This window comes from Lissotriton vulgaris, chromosome 4_1 (assembly GCF_964263255.1).
Source record: "Lissotriton vulgaris chromosome 4_1, aLisVul1.2, whole genome shotgun sequence".
Lineage (NCBI taxonomy): Eukaryota > Metazoa > Chordata > Amphibia > Caudata > Salamandridae > Lissotriton > Lissotriton vulgaris.
Genome location: NC_141691.1, coordinates 1,367,555,068 through 1,367,579,708, shown reverse-complemented (window position 1 = coordinate 1,367,579,708; position 24,641 = coordinate 1,367,555,068).

The following is a 24,641-nucleotide window of genomic DNA, read 5'->3' as shown; positions in this document are numbered from 1 at the left end:
CGTAAGCGCTCCCTAAAAAAATGTGGGAAAGTAATTTACATAAAAACCACTGGAGACACTCACACCAAATATAGAATAGGCCCTACTACATAGCAGTCCCTACCATTTACCCAAATTTGGTGGAATTCCATTGAGCCATTTGGGCTGTAGCCCTGTCTAAATATCCTGAGGTAAATTACATGACAAAAACACAAATGAAACTGTTTGAATTTTCAACCAATTAAAATGTTACTTACATTTTGTACTTTTTTTTGCTGACATTTGATTGGTTAAGTACATGAATATATATGAAAAATGAGAGGGAAACACAGCCATTTTGACTAGTACTACCTGAGGTACATTTGAAAAGGATTTTCACTGAAAACTTCAACTACTTTCACAAAGGTAAGTTGTTAATTTGGAAGGGGAACTATGTTGTGCACTTTAAGTTATTTTGGGAAAACGTTTTCTGATAGTTATATACTATCCCTCTGTAATAGTTATAGATTGAGATATGCTTCTCTGTTATAGTTATGGATTGAGTTCAGCTTCTCTGGGACAATTATTAATTTACATAGGCTTCATCACATGTACTTTTTAATAATTCTACTTCCTGCCTGAAACCATACACTGCCCAAAAATTACTTCACTGTTAAAAACTCAAAAGTACCTGTCTGAACTTAAACCCAACAGTGCCCTAACTCTACTGATATATTTATTTTTTATGCAATTTACAGCAAAAAAATGGAAGGAGAAAAACAATCAACTGTTATTTCTTTTGAAGTAAAGGTGGAAAATCCGGAAGAACAAAAAGATGAATTTAAGTTCATGGATGACTCTTTCGACCAACAGCTACTAGAATCTTTGGAACAAGTAGAATCATGTACTAATGATTATGAGGAAATTCCGGACTTTATTATGTTAGAAGTTTTATTAAATTTTGAAAAAGAATCAGAAGAATAAATTTATATTTAGTAATTAAAAATGGCTTGAGACATTATTCATTTTAATATGTATTTCATGAAGTAGTACCAAAATGTTTATATTATAAAGTGAGACTTATAGTATACTATGCAACTTTTTTGTGTTACATAGTAAGTTTACTCATAGTTACTACCTTTCTCCCACTATATTATCTCCAATGTGTATTTTACATCTCTTTTTCATCATAAGGGAACAGGAAAGATTACCCATGATCCCCTAGGACTTCTCAGGGATTACTTAAAATATCTGTTTCTGCTTTCCTGACACACTCAATCAATCAATCAAGACATTTATAGAGCGCACTACTTACCCGGAGGGTCTCAAGGCGCTTCACACTATGGTATGAATTCCATATACCACAATAACTTCTATAACAACATGCAAGATATCTACAGAGGAGACGGTGTACATTAAATTTAGGAGTCTGCATTGGTACCTACATGTAGGTACTTAAATACAATTTTAAAAAAACAACAAAAAGATTTTTTTTTAAACAGTTACTTTTTTTAAAAACTGTCATTCTTTTTCCCCATGGTACGCTCCCCGGTGCGCTCACCGGTGCGCGTACCGGGTGCTCCCCCCGCGAAAATCGAAAACAACATTTTTTTTTTTTTGCCCCGCGGGGCCTTTTTTTGGCCCCCACATCAAACCTAGAGGGTCAGGGGAGGTCTACCCTGCCCCCTTATGGTCATTTCCCCCTTTGTTTTTGCCACCTCTTGTGTCTCGATCCTACCGAGACACAAGATGGCGGCCGCTCCAGACTGTTTCCAATGTTTACAGACACCCGTGAGCCAATCAGCTTTCCGTGCGCAAGTCGCGTAGCACGCCAGGTACGAGTACCGGGGCGCGTACCGGAGCGCGCCTATAGATATATATATTTTTTTGAACCTGAATTACTCAAAATCCACTGGAGCACATATCTTGAGACATAGTAAAGGCACATTGGGCTACCAGTCCCTACAATTTTGCCAAGTTTAGTGGAAATCCATTCAGCCGTTCGGGCTAAAAGTGAGTTCGACCGCCCTATGGAAATTAACATGAGGAAAACACGTTTTGGGACCCCCCTTTTATCTCGGCCCCCGCTTGACGAATACCCCCCACATTGTCAGGGAAGGAGCGGAGCAGGCCACGAACTTTGAGAAATTCGCGAAAATTCATCCTCCGCGCCAAAGTTATTCCCAATAGAATGTTGCGGATTTCCTATGGAAAGTAGATCCTAACTATAACTACCTACTGGCGACCGCCAGTAGGTAATATATATAGCAGCAGGTAGATATAAAGTATCAGAAGAAGCAGCAGAAGACATTAATATGGCAGCAGGCCAGTATGAAGAAAAAAAATTCAACAATATCAGCATAAGACATTTGTACGGGGAAGGAAGGAGGAGAATGACGATCTTGGATAGCCGATCCATAAAAAGAGTGTTAAAATATTTTACAATCATACATATAAACATATCATGTTCTCTAAAGCTAAATCATTGCAATATTCTTATGACCCCTTTACACCTCTGATCCAATTATCAATAGGTAGCCACATTTTTTGACCACGCATCCTCAAGTGTCTACCCCTAGAGGAGTAGATAGCTTTTTCCTGGTTATATACAGCCAAAAACCTGGCCAGCCACATATGAAAGGTTGGAGGAACTGCTTCTTTCCAACCAGCTGCCAATCATATTCTGTATACTGCTGTCCTAATGAAGAGGCATGATTCCTCCTCATTGCTCAAGCCAAGTGTGCAATCATGGCCCAGAACAAAGAGCGTAGATGAAACAGCAGGTCTATGTCCAAATACATACCCCCAGTAGCTGCCCAGCCAATCTTTTAGTGCCAACGATTTATCGCAATCATAAAACATATGAGTTAAAGCGGCAGGCCCCAACCCACATCTGGGGCAATGGTCGTCTATTCTTTTCCCCCAAGTAAACAGCTTAGCCGGGTGAAGTATAAATTAAAAATAGTTTTATATAATTGGGCTTTTAAACTGGGGGATAAAAGTATTTTTGACATTAAAAGTAAGTTCATATCAATATCAATATCAGGATTATCAAGTCCTAGAGCCCAAGATGATTCCGTGTACTCCAAATCGTCAGGTAAACTATCTACGAGCAAATCATACAATTTCCCAATTCTGAAGGAATTGGTAGCCAGGATATCAAGAAGTGGTATTTTTCCCAATAGAATCCTAGGGGTCTTTAAATTAAGAATGGTTTTAATCTGCATACATTTGAAAAAATAGCTATTTGGGATTTCAAACTTGGTCTGTAAAATTGGAAAATTACAGTCTTGGTCGCCTCCAAGGAAATCCCAGACTGTTCCTATACCCATTTCTTCCCATTTCTTAGCCATATTATCATTAGCTAGCAGGGGCAGTAGCGAGGAACGCCATAATGGGGTATACCTATTACATTTTGGAATTGTCAAAAGAATTGAAACCTTCCTCCATATTTTCCATGCGTCCGTAATTATTTTAAATTTGACTTTTTTAAAGTAACTTGGCTCTACTTGTTTCAATAATTCCCCTGAGATTTCTTTCAGATTAAAAGTTCATAAATGAAGGGGATTTCTGATATTGTCGTATCTGCGCTAGGGGTCGTGGTATTAAGCAAATGGATAATTTTTTGGAGGAGGGCAGCCCAATGGTACAGCATGATGTTTGGAATTGCTAAACCACCTCTGTTTTGTGGCAGTGATAGGTATTTAAGTGACCTTCTAATCTTTCCATACTGTCAAACGAACTTTGACAGTTGCAAATCTAGTATTTTAAGTATACTATCTTCTACTGCCAATGGTATTGCACGAAACAGATATAATATTTTAGGTAATACATTCATCTTCAAAATATTGCCCCTGCCAATGATAGATAAATGCTGGCTATTAATTCTCCTAAGATCCTTCCCAATGTTCTTAATCAGGGGATCATAGTTTAATTTATTAATTTCCCCTACTCTTGAGGTTAAGCATACCCCAAGATAAGTAGCCTTATCTACTCGCCTTGGATCGTCATAAACAGTATTGTCCGTACATAGGATAACTGTTTTATCTTTGTTAAGTGAGTATCCAGAGTATAAACCAAATTGTTGAGTGATTATGTCTATTTCAGAAACTGCCTCAGTGGGATTACATGTTAGTATAGCCACCTCATTGGCGTATGCTAATACCTTACTATCATAGGGACCTACACTGATTGCCTTAGTTTTCTGGTTCTGTAATAGCTTAATAATTAGAGGATTAATATAGAGAGCGAATAGGATTGGAGAACAAGGACAGCCTTGTCTCGTTCCCCTAGATATATTAATCGTGCGAGATTCTTTGCCCATTAGCCTTTAATCTAGCCTTCAGGTGTTGATACATAGCTCAAATTGAACTAATGAAACTGGGCCCAAAGTTGTTTAATTCGAGTACCCCCCACATAAACTCCCACGACACCCGATCAAAAGCTTTCTCGGCGTCAAGGAGGATCACCGACATCTGGCCCCCCGTCCCGGACATGAAATAAAAAAGTGCGATGACTCTGCGGATATGATCCGTCGTACCATTACCTGGAACGAAACCATGTTGCCAGGGGGAGACCAGATGCTCAATGACCCTCCTGAGTCGATTAGCCAAATATTTTGCATAGAGTTTAGAATCTGAGTTAATCAGAGAGATTGGTCGGTATGAAGATGGATTCTCGACAGGTTCATTCTTTTTTGGGAAGATAATTATATCCGTTTCCTTCCAAGAATCTGTCGGATTTCCGGTTCGTTGTATTCCAGTAAACAAGTCATGCAAAAGGGGCAGTATTACAGTACCTAATATTTTATACATTTCTTGGGGGATTTTATCGGGGCCTTCAGTTTTACCCGAGGCCAAACTGGACAGGGCTAATTGTATCTCAGTGACACTAATTTCTTTCTCAAGATCTTCTTTAGTTAGATCATTTAAAGCTCTCCCAGGCCCAGAGTCCTTTACAAGTTCTACCGCAGCTTTCCTAACTTCAGTCGCACCTTGTAGAATATCATCTTGATATAGCCGTTGATATTATTGCTGAAACCCATCAATAATATCATCGGGATCAGTATATTCATGCCCACCTATCTTAATGGACGCTATAGCGTTATAGGAAACCTTCTGACGTGTACGTAGAGCTAGCTGCTTACCAACTCTCTCACCATTCTCATATATATTATTTTGATGTACCTGGAATGTTTCAGCAGATCTTTGGGTTAGCCAGCTATTCAATTCGGTTTTAAGAATCGTTATACGATGAAGAATATTAGCTCCATCATTGCCCTGGGCTATTAGTAAAACATGTTCTTCCTCAGCTTTAATCAGTTCCTGTGTCAACATAGCTGATTGTTTACCCTTTGAGGGCTGCTTTAAAGCAATCCCACACAGTTCCCCTAGAGGCGCTATAGAGGTTCATATCAAAGTACCTCTGCGCCCAATCTTTGATATATTTAACATAACCCTCATTAGCTAGAAGCTTTCTGTCGAACGTCCATTTGGTGCAGGGTCTAGTAAAATTAGTTAAGTCTACTACCAAAATTAGAGGACTGTGGTCGGATATAATTTTTGGGAGTTTTTAACTTCTGCCTTACAAAGTAAATCGCATGTCACCAAAAAGTAATCTATCCTAACGGATCTATTAAGTGGGTAAGAAAAATATGTATACCCCGGATCAGGACGATTTTTTAAATCCCAAATATCTATTAAATCGTGGGTATCTCTTAGTTGGCATATAGCACTGTATATCTTGGGTTTACGACCTGAGTATCTATTTTGTGAGTGTCTACTAAATGTAGATCCTAGCAAAATATTCAAATCCCCACAGAAAATTATTGAATTGGACCAGGAAACAAGTTCTAATTCCAGATTCTCAAAGATTTGCAGGTCATCTTGATTTGAACCATAGACCGAACAGATGGTAATGCCAGATGTCAGTGCTACAATAACCCACCTCCCCAGGGAATCCACTGCTTTGCGCTTAGGTTCGCCTATAGCTGTTTTGGCTATAATCGCAACCCCACGGTTATTTGAGGTTTGTGTTGTACAGGCAGGGGTATTATAGCCCACAATTTGTAATAGTTCTCTCTTTTCCCATGGAAGGTGCGTTTCCTGTAAGCAAACTGTCAAAGAATCCTGGTTTAATCAATTCACAAAGGCGAGCCCTTTTAGTTTTATCATTTAAACCTGCCACATTCCAGGAGCACATTGTTATCCTCCCCATTGTAGTTTGGTATAAAATTCCACAAATCCTTCTCCTGCTGTCACAAGGCTCTCACTTAGTTTCAGAACATCACTTTCCCTTTGTGTATAGTTTACTGCTGCTCTTTGCTTCATTACTGTGGTATTACTTCTTGATTTGCACTGGGTTTTTTTTAAATATGTAGCCCACACTACCCCCCACCCCGACTTTGACCATTTCTAGCGCAACCAGATAACCATGATAGGTGCTTAAGGCTTTCTACTGAAAATTTTAAAAGTGCATATCTCCAGTTCTTCCAGCTGAATTTTTGTAATTTTTTGGCATTTTATTCATTAACATGTACTCTATTTTTTTATTGGAATGGGATTTTCCTGTGTTGTGTTTTCACTTTATTGCTATTTGAATGCTGAATAAAATCTTTATACATTGCCTTTAAGTTAAGTCTGACTGCATTTGTGCCAAGCTACCAGAGGTATAAACACAGGTTTATTTAGTGATGTTTTGTGGATCACCTGGACAAGGACTGTCTTTATTATTTGAGTGGGGCTTTCACCACTCTCAACTAATAACTCAATTTCTTACAATTTGTGCATTTGCTTTATGTATAGTCATTTCTGTAGTTTTGTGGGTTTTTGAAGTTCATATCATAGAAATTGCTTAATCTGGCATCCCTGGCTCCCCAACGTTATTCAGTGGGATCTATAGAAGTCAAAGGGGCATATTATCAAGGGGGTTTAGCTCCGCTTTTTTGGCTTTAAAAGCCAAGAAAGCGGAGATAAAATTATCTCCCTATTACCTAGCTGCTGCTAACACCAGTTAGCGACAGCTAGTAGGAGATAGCGACTATCTTGGGCCCCACTTTGCATGTCAGTGATATTTATCACTAATGAGATGCAAAGTGGGCGTGCCAAGATGTTAGAGACTGAAAACAGTCGCTAACATCGCTATCTCCTATTACCAACTTTTGGAGATATTCGCGCTAAGCGGGAATATCTCCAAAAGCTAACACCTGCCCTGAGCAGTTCTTAGCCATGTTATCCAATGGGAGGTGGATAACATGGCTAAGAGCATTAGCTCGCTAATGCATTAATATCGCTGACTTTTCAGCGATATTCATGCTTTGCGGCGATTTTTACCGCATTTGCGTTAAACCTTGGTGATACCAAGGTTTATTTGCGGTAAAAATCGCCGCAGCGCGGCGGTAAATGTTTGTCTCTAACCAAGCAATAGCGATAATTATCGCTATTGCTTGGTAATATGCCCCAATATTTTAAGATCATTTATGTTAGAACACGCAGAACTGATTCATACACGATTTTAGATGATAGTGTGACTTATGAAAGTCATAAATAACATATGCATAGCTTAGTCGCAATTTACCAAGCCAGAAACATGAATGTTGCCCACGTCATGTACCATGTACAAATATAGAACCTACGCAATGTGCTTTCACACTAGTAACAACTAGATGAGTGGGTGTAGATTTTCCCTGAATTGTGGACGAAGAGTGGTCAGTGAAATGCAATGGAAATGAGATGAACCGTCTATTTTGAGCTCTCCAAGCCCTAAAAGCCCTGAGCTCAGTTACATGTTTCCACAAGCAGTTTTTAAGCAGAACACTATTCTTACTGATTATTGTACCCTCTCAGATCAGGTGGCAGAATTCTGGAAGTTGTTACATCCCAGCTTAAAATGGATAGACAATCATTACTTACTTTGCATTTGCAACAGAAAAAAATATATTTTCCCTTTTAATCGAACTAGCTTGCAAATCTTCCTCATACAACAAGTAGACCAATTTGGTGGCAGTACCTACTCTCTATAAATCTGAAAACAAAAATAAATTGGTTACCATAAGCATCATGAAAGCTAAAAAGCTAAAATGGATTTTCTTATCTGATCAAAAGATCAAAGTGATTAATGTTGATTCAATCACTTTAATATTAGTGCTGTTTTGTAAATATTGTTTTTTTAGTAAAAATAAAAAAAAAATACTTTTTAAATTAAAGGAGTTGATTTGCAGAACACTTATTAGTGAATCAAGTGATTTGGTTTGTAAATTGCAATTTCAATAATAATGAGACACCCCTTTGCTAACTAGTGAAAAAGAAAGAATAATGTATTAGTTATTAGAAACCATAACATTACATACATTCGACACACCAAGTAGTTAAAAGTAGAAATATGAAAAGAGGAACATCAGATTAAAAGTAACTCCTAAACACAGAACCTGGGTTACCTGGTGCTGTTGCGCTATTTCCCCAGTGTATCTTATATTAGTGAGGGTGTCTAATCTTGTCTTACTTATTGCTAAAACGGCCAGTCTCATTGGCCAATGACACCAGCTGGAAACAGAACGTAAACGGCAAAGTGAATAATGCAAACCCAGGATAGGGGATTCAAACCTTGTTATTCTTACTGCACCCCTAGCAACCTACCCTTAACCTGGTGGGATAACCACTTCTGTGAAGTGCTGAGGTGCATGTATAGAGCCTGCATATAGACAGGGAGCTCAGGAAAGGCAGGATAGGGGGTAAGGGACTTGTTGGATTTACTACATCCCTAGCAGCTCACCTTTGACCTAGACAGGGCTGGCCAGCCACTGCCCATAAGCACTGAAGTGCCTTGTGTGGAGCCTGTATGTGGAATTCCTCAACTGGGCGAGGTGGGCGATCAGGCCTTGTTGTTCTTAATACCCCCCTAGCAGCACACCATTGTCCGAACAAGGCGGGATAGGGAGTTTGAGTTTTATTATGACTACTACATCTCTCTCAACCCATCCACAGAACCCTGCCACCCCCTAAAATCTCTAGCCTCAGGCAACCAAGGGCCCTATGTGGCGTCTTTCGCCTTCACTGGTTCCTTGAAGATGTCCACAAACCGCAGCAGTCGAATATTGAGCAATATTGAGCATGACGTTCCGTGGATTCAACGATTCTATTGCTGCTGATCTGTACATCCTATTTCCTAGGGTCTTGAACTCACTGCGCAACATAGCCTTCCACTATGGGCCTTGAGCGAGGCAGATGCAAAAGACATGCAGCAGCTATTCCTTTGACTGATGGCATAAACGACACTTCATGGTCTCCTATCACTCTTAATCCTTGCTAGCCAGTTTCCTGGAGCCTAGTGGCTGGATATTAAGTGCAAAGAATGCTTGCAGTTGACTATGTTACTTCTGTGTTACATGTGCCAGAATTTAAAATAAATATTAAACAGCACAACATCCACACAATTTGATTGATTTGTTGAATGTTTTTACATCTGATCTGGTGACCAGACACTAATGTTTATGGACCAATAGTTGGTTTACCAAGTGAGAAGAAAGTGACGGGTATTACTTTATTTATAAACATTGGTCAGTTTCTTTAGTGAGTATTATGTTTTTTAGTTCTGCTTTATATGGGTGGGAATTTTCATTTCATGTTGGCCCTTTCATCTCTTTTACCATTAGAAGAGAAATGTATGCAACATGAGGACTTTCTAGTGAAGAAGGAAGTTGATAGGTTGATAGATTAGAACTTTTGCATAATATAAGGATGAAAGCCTAACACCAACTGCGAGAGTGTACTACCCCGTTGTCTCGAGTAGGTAGCCACTTTAGTCCATTATGAGCAGGCCCTGGCTCATGCCAGCATTATAGTGTACAGAAGTGCAACAGCTGAACCCATGGGAGATGACTACCAGTCTCCCAATCTTATATCAGGTTCTGTGGCCTTGGGCAAATGAGATTCTTGTGTGTTTTTTATTGAGTGTTAATGTTTGCAAGTATTTTCCCATAGGGTCTACAGTATAGATGGAGAAGTTTGAAGCCATGTGCATGGAAGAAAGTGCTGTCAGTGCACCTGTTGCGAGATGGAGAGCGGCTGCTGCCAGTAGAGAAAAACAAGACGCCCACTTTTCTTTATCTCTTCGTTTCTTTGTATCCGCGACACTTGATAACAGGTCAATAAAGATTGTACAAGATCAGTTGCACAAAGGTAGCATTTATATATTGGACTTTATGGGAGAGTGTGCTTCGGTATTATTATTATTTTCAAGGCTTGAGAAGGGTTGTTTGTTGTTCTTAATTCACTCTAGGAGAGCGGGATGTACATACCATGGACCTCATTTATGAGGACTTGCGTCAGTTTTGCGCTGTTGATGCGTCACTTTTTGTGACGCATCGGCGGCGTAAATAATGCGCCTTGTTGTGCCATATTTAAAAAGTGATGCATCTAGGTAGATGCGTCACTTTTTAAACCCCTGCGTCACATTATACCTGCGTCAGGTATAATGTATGCAGAGGGGGAGTTCCCCCGCAAAAAGCCTCGTAATTGTGACGCAGTGAAATCTATGAGATTTCACTGCGTCACTTTTAGGACGCGGTTGCGTCAAAATCTTGCGCATGCCTCACAGCAGGCGTAAGACTGACGCAAGCCCTTTCACATTGGGCTTTCCCCATGTGAAAGGACACATTGCTGGAGTTGCGTCACTTTTGTGACACACTCTGGCAATGCGTCACTTTTGCGCTTACAGATACGTCAGAAATACTGGCGTATCTGTAAGTCCTTGCGACATGATGCGTCATACATTAAATATGACGCATCATTGGTGTCGCAAGGAGTGCGCAGTGAAAAGTGACGCATCGCTGTTTTCACGCAGCGATGCGTCACTTTTCATAAATGAGGCCCCATGTGAGCACCAAAATACTCTAATAGATTACTAGTAATAATTGACACCATTAAGGAATGTTCCGGATGGACCATTACTAGAGCACAGTTAACGTTCTAGTGTACTGTACCTGCATTTGTCTATGGGTTTTAGCCAGATTGAGAACAGTCTGGTTGAGTGTGTGTGCACTTGTGACCTTTGGGCTTGAACACTGGGGCATATTACCAAGCAATAGCGATAATTATCGCTATTGCTTGGTTAGAGACAAAAATGTACCGCTGAGCTGCGGCGATTTATACCGCAAATAAACCTTGGTATTACCAAGGTTTATCGCAAATGCGATAAAAATCGCCGCAAATGAATGAATATCGCTGAAAAGTCAGCGATATTCATGCATTACCGAGCTAATGCTCTTAGCCATGTTATCCACGTCCCATTGGATAACATGGCTAAGAACTGCTCAGGGCAGGTGTTAGCTTTTGGAGATATTCGCGCTTAGCGCAAATATCTCCAAAAGTTGGCAATAGGAGATAGCGATGTTAGCGACTGTTTTCAGTCGCTAACATCTTGGCACGCCCACTTTGCATGTCATTAGTGATAAATATCACTGACATGCAAAGTGGGGCCCAAGATGGTCGCTATCTCCTACTAGCTGTCGCTAACTGGTGTTAGCGACAGCTAGGTAATAGGGAGATAATTTTATCTCCGCTTTCTTGGCTTTTAAAGCCAAAAAAGCGGAGATAAACCCCCATTGATAATATGCCCCACTGTGTCCATGTGGGTCATACTACACCCCTACCAATCTCAACTGAGTTAGTTACCACTGAGTGAGGTGCGCTATGAGTCACTCAGACCCCAGGCTCTGAGATATGGGCATTTGCATGGACTCACTTTCACTAAGGATAAACCAGAAAATTACTGCCTGTTGGATTGTTAATTTCACTCCCCCGAACTCCTAAAAACTTCACATTTTCTGTTACTGTTGAACTGCTTTATCGTTGGCACATAGTTTTATTCATGTCAACCTTTGTGGGTGTTTGCAAGTATCAAGCTTGCACATAGAAGCTAATGGAACATGGTTTGGTTTTCTCGCCCCTTGAGGCGAGCTATGGCAAAGGGATCCCACGTTTAGTGAAACCGTTCACTGCCTTGGCCCTCTTCTTGCAAAAGGACGCTGGCAATTTGTTGGAGCAAGAGTCCAACACTAAAAACAGCAGACTGGGTCAAATATTTGATCGTCTGTAGAGAACCATCTGATATCTATTCGATGTTACCCGTGTCCTCCAGACCTAAAGATGCATGGGCTCCCCTACAGCATTACCTGCAGTCCCAGACCAGTGGCCCTGGGCACACATTTTAATCATCCAGGGCCATATTTATCAAAGGGCTGTGTCACTTTTGCACCAAGCAAAAAGGTGGGCATTTTCTGGCAATTCATCCACTTAAAATCAGTAGAGTTACACAATAAAAATGTGCTTTTCTTCAAAATAAAGCATCCTTCAAAAGCACTGATAATAACAACAATTACTCTAAACCATTATTACGACAGTCAACTCGTAATTTGAAGGATGAAAGGTTATGTTGGCCATTTCCGATTTTGAATTTGTGACCTGCAGGTAACACTAAACTCACAGCACCATGTTGCAGGCAAAAAGTCACAAGACAATCCATGCAAATGTAACTTCTTTACCGTGTTGTGGGATGAAGCGTACTGATACCTTCATTGACTAATGTGGCCCAAGATGCAGAACTCAGATTATGACCCAGATTGTAAGCTGCATAGTACTGAATCCTAACACAAAACGTGTGTGCTTTTATTGTTACTGTCCAGTAAAGTCTCCCCAGTGTCATGCACTTATGAGCTGAACTTCATAGAATGCGGAATTATCATTTGGATGCAATGTTTTCGTTAGCAAAAGCACACAGAATTAACCATTCCAGTAGGTTTCATCTGATACATTTACCACCTGCTTTAAGCAGGTAGCAGGTGTATGCTGTAGGTGGAGTGGGGGGAAAAAAAGGTGGTGGTTCGGTTCGAGAGGACTTATCAGGAGTGTCCTCCACACATTAAGTTAAAACAAGAATCTGCAACGCAATAGGTCTTGCATTAACGCGAGTTTGAGCTATTGGCATTGTAAATGATAATGCCTTTTATTTATCTTTTGTTTTTAAAAAAATAAGTAAAAGGCATTGTCATTTACAATGCCAATAGCTTAAACTCTCACAAAATGCGAGACCTAGGGCCATATGTACCAAGGCCAAATGTGTTTGCAAACGCCGAAATTCGCAGAATTTTGGCATTTGCGAACTCATTTTCGCAAAATGGTATGTATGAAGGAATTTGGGGGCAAAATAAGGAATCGCTAACTTTGCGATTCCTTATTTTGTGATTGCATGTAAGGAATCGCAAATTTTGCAATTCCTTAAATGCAATTTTTGAAGCAAAAAAAAATCCAAAATGCCCTTAAGGAATCGCAAATTACCACCAACTTCTAGTTGGTGGTAAGTTTCAATTTCCTTGAAAAATGCACATTTCAGCATTTTTCAAAGTGCCATGTGACGTACATACATGCCATTAGGGCATGTATGTGCACCACATGTGCCCCCATACTTATTTCAGGGGTGCAACAGGGTGTCCTTTGGACACCCCTGCACCCTTGAAATGATTCTCAATTTGCGATTAGAAAATTGCGAATCGCAAATTGAGAAAAAATTCCCATTCCTTCCAATGGGCCAGGAAGCCCATAGAAATGAATGGGAAAGTATTCCTTAATTGCGAATTCGCAATTTGCAAATTAGCAATTAACACCTTGGCTGCTAGGGGTTTTCCCGCTGGGTGCTGCAGATGCTACTTCCCCATTGTTCATGACAAAGCCAGCTCGTCATAAGCGCAGGGCAGGTAACACCCATGACGAGCTGGCTTTGTCATCAGCACTGAAGGGGTTAAGGAATATCAGGAAATCGCAAAAAAATTGCGATTTTCTTGATACATACCAATTAGCGATTCTGAAATAGCAATTTCTTAAAAATCGCTATTACAGAGTCGCTAATTGGTATCTTGATACATATGGCCCCTATTGCATTCCAAATGCTTGAAGGCATTGCTGAGTTCCCCTTTCTGTCTCACATGGCCCCTTAAGAGCTACCTGTTTGCAAATAGTTCAATAAACAAGCCGGTGGTCACAACTGCGCACAAGAGCCCTTTCCGCAGTAAGAGAAACTCATTAGAGACAATAGTGCATACAGACTAAAGAAGATATACAGTGTAACAACCAAAGTTAAAGGGCCTGTCCTCTTGGGAAGTTACAAATGAAGGCAAGGCGGCACTAAGGAGGGACTAGCAGAACTAATAAAGAATCAGAAGCCAGCATTTAGGAAGGACAATGACACAAGCCAATAACAAATATGGGCAGAGAGTGGGCGGGGCTTCAAGTACATAATCCAATACAACTTGGCTCTCTGGGCCCAGGCACAGGCTCGTCTTGAAAAAGATTAAATGAGGCTTGGTTGCTGCTGCAGTCAAAACCTGTCGCAATTTTTCTGGAGAGAATCTCTGGCCAGAAAAGTAGGGCGAGGTTCTTGCAAACCCAGTAAAACTGTGTGTGGGCAATCTTTTAAGTTTCAAAAGAAGTTTATTGAAAAATAGATTGCAATACATAAAATCATAATACTCTTAACGCAAAAGAAAAGCAATCATGGCAAAATAGGAATGAAATTACAATATAAAGAGAAAAAAGGAAAGAGGATAAAAAAGGAAAAAAGCAAGGAAGAAAGAAAGAGGGGAAGTAGGAAAAAGAAGAAAGAGGAAGGAGTAAAAGAAAGAGTAAAAGAAGGGGAAATCACAGAACAGAATTCGAATAAAAAATGCAGTAAGAATACAAATTAAGTAGAAAGTCAACATAGGCTATTACATAATAAAGAGAAATATCCATGTAATATATGAAATTGGAAAATATAAACATATCAAGGAGGTTTTAAAACTTCTTCACGAGAAGGGGTATGTAATGGATGGGATTTAGCCGAGACATTCAAAAATTCAGTAACAGGTAACGATATTAAGTCTCGTTTGATGGCAAGTTGAACAGGATATACATAAGCTCTGTCAAGTCTATGGTTGTAACAAATACCATACCACCAAGCCTGAAATGAGACATTTGCAGCATTCTTCCATGACTTGGTGATCTGTTGAAAATCTACTGCTAAAAGAAGATCAATGATGGAAACATTGGAAGTGTGGGAGGACCATATATCAGCTAAACTACCTAGAACAATGTGGGAGAGGGAAAACGGAAATTGAGTAGAAAAAATCGAATTGATTTGTTGCCAAACTCTAGACCAAAAATATGAATCAAAGGGCATGTGAAAAGCATATGTTTAAGATCAGCAGATGTATGAGGACAGGACCAACAGGAGGAGGAGGAGATAAACAAATCAATTGCATGTAATTTGGAGGGAATAATAAGAAGTCTATTATAAACAAAAAATAGTGTTTGAGTGGTATTGGCTGCTCTAGAGGACTTCCGTAATTTATTCCATATATCATGCCATAAAGAGATATCAAAAAAAACATTCAAATCATTTTCCCAAGCAACCTCAGTTGTGGATTTATCACGAAGAGGAGAAACACTCTGTAATTTCGTATATATCTGAGAAGCTGAAGAAGAAGATATGAGAAAGGGAACAGTAAGAGAAGAAGACAATGGAAGATGAGGAGGAGAAGCGGGGAAGGAGTCGTAACCAGATTGAAGAGCCACACACAATTGGTTATATTTAGGGAGGAAAGAATCAGGAAGAGAAAAGCGAGACTGGAGAGAGGAAAAAGGAAGACAGGTGCCATCCTGAAAGAATTGATGAACCCAAAAGAAAACAAGGGAATGACAATAACTCCAGAAGATTTTTCTATTTTTTATTTTAATGAAAGGGTTATACCAAACGGAGGATTGTAAAAAAAGATCACAGACATCAAGACCATTAAGAAAAAGAGGAAGAAAGACTTTCCTAGAATTTTGAAGAATACGAAGAGATAATTTCGGTGAAATATGTTGTAGAGAGACACATTCTTTAAAGGTAAAGGGATGAAAGAAAGAAGATTCAACTGAAACCCACTAAGGAGAAGAGGAAACATCAGCGAAAGAAGGTAATATAAAGGAAACAGAATGAGAAAGAAAAAAGGAAGCATGGTAGGACTAGAAATCTGGGAAATTAACTCCACCTAAACATTTAGGACGTTTGAGTTTGGCAAAGGACATCCTAGCTTTTTTATTTTGCCATAGGAATTTTGATAGAATAGAGTAAATAGATTTATAACAAGTTTTAGGGATAATAATGGAAAAATTAGAAAGGAAGAATAAAATTATCGGAACCTACATCATTTTAATGGAATCTAACCTACCCCACCAAGAAAGAAACAAAGGATGCCATCTATTAGTGGAGTCAGTCAGAGTAGTCAGCAAATTTTTAATATTTAAAGCAACGCTGTCTTTAATAGAGGGAGTAAACCAAAGACCCAAGTATTTTATTTTAGAGGAGTTCCAATGAAAAGACGAGGTTGAAAAATCAGTCTGAAAACAATATTTATTGAGTGGGAGAATTTCACATTTATCTACGTTAAGTTTATAACCTGAAACATTTGCATAAGCCGATACTTCGGAGAAAAAGGCTGGGACTGAGGATTGAGGTTGGGAGATAAATAAAAGAATATCATCTGCATAAGCAGAGAGCTTCAATTGATTTTCTCCGTATGGAAACCCAGAGATGTCCTTGTTTAATCTAATCCAGGATAAAAAGGGTTCTAATGCTAAAATAAAAAGAAGAGGTGAAAGAGGACAACCCTGCCGAACACCGCGAAGAAGAGGGAAAGAAGACGAAACCAGACCATTTACAAAAATAAAAGATCTAGGGAAGGAATATAATAATGATATATAGGAAATGAAATTAGGACCAAAACCAAACTAAGATAAAGTAGATAGTATAAAGGACCAGTTGACTCTATCAAAAGCTTTCTCAGCATCTAGTGCGATAGCAGCCAAGGAGCGAGGAAAAGAGGGGGATTTACTGAGAACATTAAAGAAAAGGCGAGTGTTGTCCGAGAGATGACGACCCTTTATGACACTAGATTGTTCTCGACCAATGAGCTGAGGAAGGATTTTGTCTAAACGTAAAGCTAATAGTTTTGCAAAAATTTTATAGTCTAAATTAATTAAAGAAATAGGCCGATAGTTTTTGCTAAGAGTGGGATCCTTATTATCATTGGGAAGGAGACAAATTAATGCTTCTTGAAACGTGCCCTCAGACCTTTGGGAGGAAATAAAGGAAGAAAATAACTGATGTAATTTAGGTATTAGGAAAGAAGAGAAATGAGAATAAAATTCTATCTAAAATCCATCCGGACCAGGAGCCTTGCCTCTTTTAAGAACATGGATTGCCTCTAATATGTGTTTAGGAAGTATATCTTTATCTAGGGGCGAAAAATCAATATCCGACACTGAAGGGGGAGGAATGGAGGAAAGGTAAAAGTTAATAAGGGTAGGTGTAGGAGGAGATTCAGGAGTATAAAGGTTTTGGTAAAATTTCAAAAATTCTTCCAAAATATCTTCATCTTTATGAAAAGATACATTAGAAGAAGAAATGATTGAATCAATTTTCGTACGCTCTTTTTTAACTTTAAGGTAATTAGCAAGAACATTACCTGCTTTATTTTGCGAAGAATAACATTTTGCACTAGATTTAAGTAAAACCAAATTGGCAGAATTGGTAGAAAGTTTATTAAATGCAAGTTTCGCGGAAATAAGTTGAGTTAGAACAGAGGGGGAGTTGGATGAAAAATAAGAGTGTTCAAGATGTTTAATTTGAGATGTCAAAGAAGAAATAGATTTGGAAACCAGACGACGTTTCTTGGCAACGTATGAAATAATGAAGTCCCCAGAGGCAGCCTTAAAAGTGTCCCAAATTAAATGAGGAGAAGTGTGAGGAGATTCATTTTCAGTAAAAAGCGGAAAGCAAAATCCGGGAAAGCAGCAGTAAAAGAAGGGTCTAGAAGAAGAGAATTGTTAAATCTCCATCTTCGTGTACCTGTAACAGGAGGGAGTAAATCAAGACCTAGGGAGACAGGAGCATGGTCGGAAATTAGAATAGAACCAATGTCTGAATGAGTAATGTGTTGGGTCAAAGCTTTAGAAATAAAAAGGTAGTCAATTCTAGATTGAGATGAGTGAACGGGAGAGAAAAAAGTGTATTCTTGTAAAGTAGGATTACTAAGCCTCCATGAATCAACCAGAGCTCGTTGGGAAATAGTGTTTGTAAATTGAGTGTGTGCCTGAGAGGAAGAGAAACATGAGGAAGATTTCCTGTCAAGAAACTGGTCCATAACCATGTTGCAATCCCCACCAAGAATAAAGTAATCATCCGTATATTGCATGGAGGAGGAAATAATTTGGGGCCAAAACAACTTATCAGGAGCAGTGGGAGCATAAATGCAAGAACATTGAAGTAAGAACATAGGCATATAATAACAATTTAACCACAATACATGAAGATAATATAAGCAAAAGAGATAAGAAAAGATGATAAACATGAAGGAAAGAATAAATTGAGAAGAAAAATGAGAAAAGACTGCATAGAAAGAAAAGTGAGAAGAGAGGAAAACCGAAGAAAAGAGGACAAAAAGAGAGAGAGGAGATAAGAGAACAGAAAAGACGAAGGAGAAGAAAATACACAAAGAGAAAATAGAATATACGTGAAGGATAAATGATGTAACAAAAGACATACCACAAGGAAACAGAGATAATAGGCGTGGTGGAACCACATAAGGGAAACGGAACGCTGAACAGGAGACTCCAAAGCGGGATCATGAGGAAACGGATAACTGCCAGGAGAAACAAGTGCGGTAGGAATTGAGGAGGGACCACAGTAAATCATACGTAAAAAAGAGAAACATGAGGAGAAAAAGTGGAATATTAAAACACGTATTGTAGAAAAAGACAAGAAAAATCAACAACGAACAGTATAAAAATCACCACATAATACAACAGAGAGAGAGAAACAATGATAAAACATGACGTAAATTGTTAGTGAAGAAAAAATAAGTCTTCATGGTCGAGGATCTTCCATGGATTCTCCATTGCAATTGTCCAAAAATATCTGAAGAAGAGCAGGGTCTTCGTAAGAGGTCGTCTTATTATTATAAGTCACTCTGAAGAGCCAAGGATGGAACAAGCCATATCTAGCATTCAAACTGCGCAGAGCAGGTCTCATGTCCAAAAACTTTTTTCGACGATCTGCAGTGACTTTAGCGTAGTCTTGGGCAAAAAAGAGAGCAGACACCTTCCAAGTCAGTTTTCCATGTTGTTTCGCAGCATGTAGTACTTTGAGTAACTCTGTGTATTCCAAAAAATAAAGAATAACACCTCTGGGTTTCGAAGAAGCCGAAGCTGATGGAGAAGCTGAACCAAGACGATGAGCACGTTGAATATTCAAAGGGGGAGTATCAGGAAGACCCAAAAGAGTTGGCAAGAAGGACTGAAAAAAGGATATTGGGTTCGGACCTTCAAGACCTTCAACCAGACCATAAATACGCAGGTTGTTGCGTCTATTACGGTTTTCCAATTGCTCAATCTGCTGTTTAAGTTGAGATATCTCCTTAGACATATGAGGGACCTGGGTAACAAGACCTTGAACCGAGTCCATACGATTTTCCAAATCCCCAACTCGTTGTTCAGTAAGGGACCAAGAGGACTCCAAATGTTGTAGGCGGGTATTTGTCTCCTCCATATGTGGCTTAAGGGCATAAATTTCCTCAAGGAGAAGCTCCATAGATATTGAGGAAGAGGAATTAGTGGGAGATGGCGGGTTAACTTTCACTCTTTTGCCAGATGCATTCGTTGACGTCGAGAGTGCTTTAGTATTTTGTTTCGAGCTGGTGCGAGAACTAGAGGAAGATGCAGAACCCTTAGACACAGAGGAATCTTTAGTGGAATCATCCACAGTCTCCTGAAGAACATTGAATGGATTAAAGTCTTCCAAACCAGCTTGTTTAGAGGAAAGAGACGTGCCTCGAGGATTTCGAGCAGCAGCCATGACGAGACGTACAAAAAGAAGTCCGTCAGGAAAGTTATGAGGAGAATCTCAAAGTTGTGAGGTAACAACGAAAAAATTAGTCAGTCAACAGAGAGCAAAATAAAGGAATCAACGTGGTGAAATAAAGGTCAAAAGTACCCAATATGAGAAGAAAAGAGTTTTTAGTGCAGAGGAAAACATTTTCTGAGTGAAATAATCATCGCACACAGAGAGGAGCGAAAGTCCGCGGGAACGCCGAAAACAAAATGGCGGTCGCGACGTTACGCTAGGGCGAAATAACAAAGTGAAGAAAATAAGGTCGAAGAGTTCACCATGAGAGCAGATTATCGCTGCATTAGGAGCAGCTCAGGTCCCGACGTCTGGGAAGGAGAAAATTCCGGTCCAGACCGATGAAATAAGTCCTGGAGACGTTCCAAACCCTCACGTCTCGGCGGAGCTCCCAAGAACAGCGGCCATCGCCGAAGGCTCCGAAGCCACGCCCCCATGTGTGTGCAATCTTAACAACTCATAATCAGACTGAGCAAAATTAATGCACAAATACAAGTGTTAATCTTGTTCCACCTAACTTGTAAGAGAAAACGGTGCAGAGCCACTACCGCCATTGATTGCAATTGAGACCAGCGAGCATACAGATCTCATTGCTAATCTTAGCCTTCCACAGGCCAATACTGCTTGCAGCATTTCACACTGTGGATGGGTGTTTCTAGAGCGTCATTCGATATTAGAAAAAACATTGCCAATATGGATATTTTCTGCACAGCACGTTTTATTGCATTTTTTGTTAATGCTTTAATCTGGTTACTTACCAGCAGTTTGTCGTGCTGATTGATTGTTGAAGCCTCGCTCCTAACACCATCTTTCCATGAATGATAGTGTTAATAGCGTTGAGAAGCTCCTAGTCATATATTGTTTAAAAAATCATTTGGAGTCTCTAAGCGTCCAAGGGCAATTGTTCGTACTTCGGTTTCTTATTCAACAATTTATATGAATTTTCATTCACACAGGCACGTTTTATTTAATTTGCTCATATCAGATCTGTTATCAAAAAAAATTGTAGGTCTAGCATTTCAGTATTTACTGTTCCTGTTCTATCAAGCCAATAAGATGTTATAGTGTGAATATATTTTCAATTTGCTGTAATGTTATGGAATCAGCGTTTGCAAAGTGTTGATGGTTTGTAATCATTATTAACCAAGAGATTCAGCCTCAAAATTACGAGACTTATTCACCTGTGCTTCACTTTAAAAATTGGGAAAAGTGACATACCGAAGGCGCCAGGGATGTGTAAATAAGCCCCTTCTTCTTCTCAGGGAAAATCAACAGAATCAAAAGCGAGAGTTCAATTAGATATTCTCCACAGAAAACATAATAGAGACTTTCTATGTAATAATGTTGCCTAGCACACTCCTTGCAGCGTGTAGCCCACACAGAGCAGTAATCCAATCTAATTGCCAAAACAGTGTCAAAACAGGGTTGGCATTGGTCAGGGTTAGTTTATCGGCTGGTGTAAAAATGTATGGCATGAGGGTCAGCGGAATACAACTTGCCAATTAGTAAGCATGGGGTCATATTCACAAGGCGATTTTGATACCAGAGCGTCACTTTTAATGACTTTTAGGTGGCGCTATGCCCTTCACCATATTTACAAAGTGCCATTAAGCCACTTTTTGTGACTTACCGCCACCTTGTAAATATTGCCCATTTACAAGCATCACTTAGCATGAAAGGGGCATGCAATGGGTGTTGATGTGGGTGTTTCACCTCAACATCCTTTGCTTTTGATGCTGCCCCAGATTTACAATGAGGTGTAAATATGAGGCAGTGCCAAAAACTAACGCCATGCAAGAGCAGGCATTAGAATAGCGATACGGGGAGAAAAACTTTTATTTCTCCTCGGTTTTGCTTTTTCTATGTGTGCTGCAGATTAGCACACATAGAAGTAGCAAATCTCCATTATTGATTATTTATGTGCAAGAAGGCACACCTTCCTGCACATCAGCAATCATTCTCTGCAACTCAGGCAACCTTGCACTATGGTGCAAGGATGCCTGCGTTGGTGTTAGGCAGCCAAATTTAGTGTCAGTGCTAGTGAAAACACAGGGGTACACCATTTTCTTGTGAATACGCCGCATCTCTGCAGTTTGAAAATGTCAGAGCGCAGCGCTACCAAAGTTGGAGCAGTTCCGCGCACCAACATTTTCTCGTACATATGCCCCATGAAGTCTTCCCATCATTAACTGATATAAATCTATGAGAATAGCATTATGTATGATATCATCTATACAGTGTTGAACCATGTGGGCAAGATGTTTACCTTTACATATTGCTGGCTTATTTTCATTGCATCTGATATGGAACTCCCTGCCTGTTTCATAACCTTTCTGCCACAAACAAAGAATCAAATATACAAAAATGTACAAAATCCTTGGTACATCCATAAAACCTTAAAAAAATATTGCTGTGTCGCAAGCATGGCGAATTCCACATCGATTTTTTGGGGCAATCCATCTACTGTTCCTTCTCCGTCACAATTGGCATTTCCAGAGACTACATGCACCAGTTTGTCCCTTACATATATAATGCTCCTAAACATAAAAAGTGGTTTATGAAGCTGTTCACTATCTTATTTAAAACATGCCAATCAGTGTTAAGAAAAAGTATCTTGGTATTGAGGGCAGTAAGAAACGTGACACGGATCATATGCTCCTCCATCTTTTTATTATTGCGTTTTAGCAACGGAGAATTTCTATAGTAGAATTTCACTCATTTCCATAAATGTCTAACTAGTTACGTACCCTATCCATGCTCTACCAATTTGTCTGCCAGACTGGTAGCATGGTTCGTGTAGTCCTCTACTGAAGTGCAATTCTGTCTTAAACGTAAAACCTGAATGAACATGACCACTTCCTTTTCAATAATTGCCCCCTGATTTACTGACCCCTTTCATTGCCAATGCATAACGCAAGGTGCCATAAGGCAATGTAAGGAATTAAGTTATATCTACTAAGCCAGGCAAAGCCACCTTGCATGGCTCTGTGTGCCTTAGTATATCCAGTAATGCAAGGCAGCGCAAATTGCTGCCTTGCATTACTCCTCATTGAGAAGGCTTTCATGGGTGGAGAGTGGACATTCCTCCTCATCCACCCATGAATTTTGGCAAAACCCAAATTTACTAAAGGTGGTAAACCTGGGATTGCGTGAAGATGCTATACCGTCCCAATAGAGCCGTAATAAGGAGAAATATGTTTATTTCTACTTGTTATCTCCTCTTTCTATGTGTGATGCATTCTGCAGCACATGCAGAAAGAGGAAACAGCATCTGAAGGTTTTTTGGGGCAGGAAGGTGTCCACCTTTGCACAAAACCAATCCTATCTTCAACACAGGTAGCTTGCACAATGGTGCAAGGGTGCCTAAAATGACGCGAGGCAGCACTCAGTGCACCAGTGTAGAGAGAGAGAGCAAGAGCAGGAATGCACCATACCTTAGCAAATGTGGCGCATTGCTGCTTCCTCCATTTGAGGCAGCACAGCAAGTTGTTTTGCTGTGTTATGTTGTATTGTATCAAATGTTAGTAAATCTGACCCTCGGGATGGAATTTCAAAAAATGAAGAAGAGTATTTCTTGCAGAAGGGTTGGTGTAAAGTTCCACTGTAAGTAGACCGTCCTTGTTTTTCATCTAAATATCTAAAAATTCCACTTTCTCCTTAATAACTTTGGATGTAATGCCACCAGTTTAGGCTTCTCCACGAAGGATCCTTCGCAAGAGTAAGGTTTGGCATGCATGGGCAACTTACCACGCCCTTGCCCGTAGAAAAGGGGGTTAGGCAAGATTGCGTCTTAGCGCCAACCCTTTTCTCCCTTTTCTTAAATGGGTTGATTGACGATCTGTTAGCCATCAAGGACATAGACTGCCTGAAGTTGGGGACGCAAAGCTGACCCGCCCTTATGTTTGCGGATGACACGCTGCTGCTCTCAAAGTCATCTATTGGCATGCAGCATGTCCTAAACACTTTTAGTCAATTCTTCAGAAAAAGGAACCTCGTGATTAACATCAACAAAACCAAGTACATGGTTTTTAATGCGAACCCCAAAAATTGTCCCCATCCATTAATGGAGGATCGACCCCTGGAAAGGGTGTCTGTGTTCGATTATCTGGGTCTTACATTAAATGATAAGATGGGCTGGGGTCCACAGAAGGATAAGGCCAATTTGAGACTCACGCAGGATAGGGGGGGGCATTCTCAGAGTGCAAAATAACTGCGCCGTAAAAACGATAGCCCCTCCTCTGGAAATCTACAAGGTCCAGGCCAGGGCTGCATTGTTATACGGGGGCAGAACTATGGGGACACAGGTCCTGTAATTCCCTACCTCTAACGGACAATAATTTAATCCGACAAATCTTGCCCCTCCCAAAATCAACACCCTTAGTTCCACTCAGGATGGACCTTAATAATCTCCCTATATCCGATGTGGCAGCAATTAGACCGCTGTTATACTGGCGGAGGTTGTGGAGCACTCCTGAGCTGGGGTGCTATAGGGAGGAATTTGAAGGGATAATGAAATTGTTGGGGGCTGGCAGCATTCCATGGTTATCCTTTATTAAGAACTCTTTTTGTGCGATAGGCATGGAAAACCTCTGGTCCAACCCTGAGGATGCATGCTTAACGACATCAAAATCCTCATTGAAAGCTGCGGTTAGGGAGTACAGAATGACAGAAGCGCTAAGGTCATCCACAACATCAAGTCCCACATCTAAATT